Raw genomic sequence first — 4,309 nt, 5'->3', positions numbered from 1 at the left:
GGGAGGCCCGCGTACCAAAAAAAAAAAAAAAAAAAATTTTCTGAGAGACAGAGGTTTCATGTACTGCAGGAAGGACCCAAGGAGACCCATCAAGCCGTCTCTGATTCTGCTTCTCTTCAAGTTGGTGTCCATCTCTCCTGCTGAGAACAGCTCCTTCTGCACCGTGGGCAGTGTGGTCAGTCCACAGGCTCATATCTCCACTCCCACAGATTGAAGACTCTCCAAGTAACCCCAGCAAAGGGCTCTCATTGGTTCATCTTAGACTTGGTTCATGTCTAGATCTGAATAAACAGTTGTGGCCAAGAAAGAGGGGTGATATGATTGGTCTGGCTTAGGTTAGATACTGACTTCTGAAACAATCACTATGGCCAGTGGGGTGGAATCTAAAAGAAAATGGCAAATCCTGTTCAAATCATATGGTTTATGTCCAGGAGTGGGTAGAAAGCTACTATTTGGGGCATTCTGAATAACAGATATTCAATAAACAGGGACAATTAATATTTGGAATTTGGTTTTTTTACCTGAAAAAAAATACCAAATTATTTTTACATTAGAGTCAAAGCATTCCATTTCAAATGATTATTCCATATATTCTGTGTGTAAAATTGAGAGGCGTTAGCATCTTGTCTGTAGGGGCCTTGCAGGAATAGAAAGGTCTTGCTGCCATTTATGAATGCAGTTCACCATTTCATACCTCCAAGAGCTACTGCTTCTTGGCAAGCCTCCATTAAGACTTTGATTAAGTTCAAGGTGATGAGACTATTATTTACATTAGTCACACTCTGGTAGACTCATTTCACCCCCCCCCTCCATTCCTTTGATCATTGCTTTATCCACTTGCTCAACAAATATTTAATGTGACAGTTGTCTAGATATAGAAAGATATAGAGAGAGAAATAAGTATGGTCCCCGCCCTCAAGTGCTACATCAAAGAGGAGACATCAAACAAGGAAACAGATTATTACAATACAGTATGATAAGTGCTGTGATTGGCCCATTCTATTTTCCACTAGCCTCTAAGGTCACAGTGAACAACCTGTTTCTTTGCACCTCAAAATACTTATTCATCCTATCTACTGATGTCTGCCTTTTTTCAAGCAGGAATTAACTTTCATTTACAAATACAGAGAAGTATTAAAGTGCAAATGCCCACGAGAACTATTTTAAATTCACATTGGCGATTGGTTCAAGATGGCAGAGTAGAAGGATGTGCGCTCACTCCCTCTTACGAGAGCACCAGAATCACAACTAACTGCTGAACAATCATCGACAGGAAGACACTGGAACTCACCAAGAAAGATACCCACATCCAAAGACAAAGGAAAAGGTTCAATGAGATGGTAGGAGGGGCACAATCAAAATAAATCAAATCCCATGACCACTGGATGAGTGATTCACAAACTGGAGAACACTTATACCACAAGGGTCCACATACTGGAGTGAAGGTTCTGAGCCCCACGTCAGGCTTCCCAACGTGGGGATCCAGCGATGGGAGGACGAACCCCAGAGAATTGGACTTTGAAGGCTGGAGGGATTTGATTGCAGGACTTCGACGGAACTGGGGGAAACGGAGACTCCACTCTTGGAGGGCACGCACAGAGTGGTGTGTTCATCAGGACCCAGGGGGAAGGAGAAGTGACCCCTTAGGAGACTGAGCCAGACCTATCTGCTAGTGTTGAAGGGTCTCTGTCAGAGGTGGGTGGTGGCTGTGGCTCACCACAGGGACAAGGACGCTGGAAGCAGAAGTCCTGGGAAGTACTCCTTACCATGAGTCCCCCCAGAGTCCACTATTAGCCCCACCAAAGAACCTGTAGCTTCTGTGCTGCGTTACCTCAGGTGAAACAACCAACAGGGAGGGAACCCAGCCCCACCCATCAACAGACAAGCAGATTAAAGTTTTACTGAGCTCTGCCCACCAGAGCAACACCCAGCTCTACACACCACCAGTCCCTCCCATTAGGAAGCTTGCACAGCCTCTTAGATAGCCTCATCCACCAGAGGGCAGACAGCAGAAGCAAGAAGAACTACAATCCTGCAGCCTGTGAAACGAAAACCACATTCACAGAAAGACAGACAAAATGAAAAGGCAGACAACTATGTACCAGATGAAGGAACAAGACAAAACCCCAGAAAAACATCTAAATGAAGTGGAGATAGGCAACCTTCCAGAAAAAAATTTCAGAATAATGATAGTGAAGATGATCCAGGACCTCAGAAAAAGAATGGAGGCAAAGATCAAGAAGACGCAAGAAATGTTTAACAAAGCTATAGAAGAGGGACTTCCCTGGTGGCGCAGTGGTTAAGAATCTGCCTGCCAATGCAGGGGACACGGGTTCAAGCCCTGGTCGGGAAGATCCCACATGCCTCGGAGCAAATAAGACGGTGCACCACAACTACTGAGCCTGCATTCTACAGCCCAAGAGCCACAACTACTGAAGCCCACGTGCCTAGAGCCCATGCTCTGCAACAAGACAAGCCACTGCAATAAGAAGTCTGTGCACTGCAACGAAGAGTAGCCCCCACTCGCCACAATTAGAGAAAGCCCGCACACAGCAATGAAGACCTAACACAGCCAAAAATAAATAAATAAAAATAAATAAATTTATAATTAAAAAAAAAGATCTAGAGGAATTAAAGAACAAACACCCAGAAGAATTTAAAAAGAAACCAAACAGATATGAACAATACAATAACTGAAATGAAAAATACACTAGAAGGAATCAATAGCAGAATAACTGAGGCAGAAGAACGGAGAAGTGAACTGGAAGATAGAATGGTGGAATTCACTGCCGAAGAGCAGAATAAAGAAAAAAGAATGAAAAGAAATAAAGACAGCCTAAGAGACCTCTGGGAAAACATTAAATGCAACAACATTCTCATTATAGGGGTCCCAGAAGGAGAAGAGAGAGAGAAAAGACCAGAGAAAATATTTGAAGAGATTATAGTCAAAAACTTCCCCAACATGGGAGAGGAAATAGCCACCCAAGTCTAGGACGCGCAGAGAGTCCCAGTCAGTATAAACACAAGGAAAAACATGCCAAGACACATAGTAAACAAATTGACAAAATCAAAAACAAAGAAAAATTATTAAAAGCAGCAAGGGAAAAATGACAAATAACATACAAGGGAACTCCCGTAAGGTTAACAGCTGATTTCTCAGCAGAAGCTCTACAAGCCAGAAGGGAATGGCACAATATTTTTAAAGTGATGAAAGGGAAGAACCTACAACCAAGATTACTCTACCCAGCTAGGATCTCATTCAGATTCAATGGAGAAATCAAAAGTTTTACAGACAAGCAAAAGCTAAGAGAATATAGCACTACCAACTAGCTCTATAACAAATGCTAAAGGAACTTCTCTAAGTGGGAAATACAAGAAAAGGAAAGGACCTAAAAACAAACCCAAAACAATTAAGAAAATGGTAATAGGAACATACATATCAATAATTACCTTAAACGTGAATGGATTAACTGCTCCAACCAAAAGACACAGGCTCACTGAATGGATACAAAAACAAGACCCAAATATATGCTGTCTACAAGAGACCCACTTCAGACCTAGGGACACATACAGACTGAAAGCTAGGGGATGGAAAAAGATATTCCACGTAAATGGAAATCAAAAGAAAGCTGAGTAGCAATACTCATATCCCATAAAATAGACTATAAAATAAAAACTGTTACAAGAGACACAGAAGGACACTACATAACGATCCAGGGATCAATCCAAGAAGAAGATCTAACAATTATAAATATATATGCACTCAACATAGGAACATCTCAATACCTAAGGCAAATGTTAACACCTATAACAGAGGAAATCGACAGTAACATAATAATAGTGGGGGACTTAACACCTCACATACATCAATGGAGAGATAATCTAGACAGAAAATTAATAAGGAGAAACAAGCTTTAAATGACTCAATAGACCAGATAGTTTTAATGGATATTCATAGTACATTCCACCTGAAAACAGCAGATTACACTTTTTTCTCAAGTGCACATAGAACATTCTCCAGGATAGATCACATCTGGGGTCACAAATCAAGCCTCAGTAAACTTAAGAAAATTAAAATCATATCAAGCATCTTTTCTGACCACAACGCTATGAGATTGGAAATCAATTACAGGGAAAAAAACATAAAAAATACAGGCACATGGAGGCTAAACAATAAGTTACTAAATAACCAAGAGATCACTGAAGAAATCAAAGAGGAAATCAAAAAATGCCTAGAGACACATGACAATGAAAACACGATGATCCAAAACCTATGGGATGCAGCAAAAGCAGTTCTAAGAGGGAAGTT

This window comes from Physeter macrocephalus, chromosome 4, assembly GCF_002837175.3.
Source record: "Physeter macrocephalus isolate SW-GA chromosome 4, ASM283717v5, whole genome shotgun sequence".
NCBI lineage: Eukaryota > Metazoa > Chordata > Mammalia > Artiodactyla > Physeteridae > Physeter > Physeter macrocephalus.
This window is presented reverse-complemented; position numbering follows the sequence as displayed.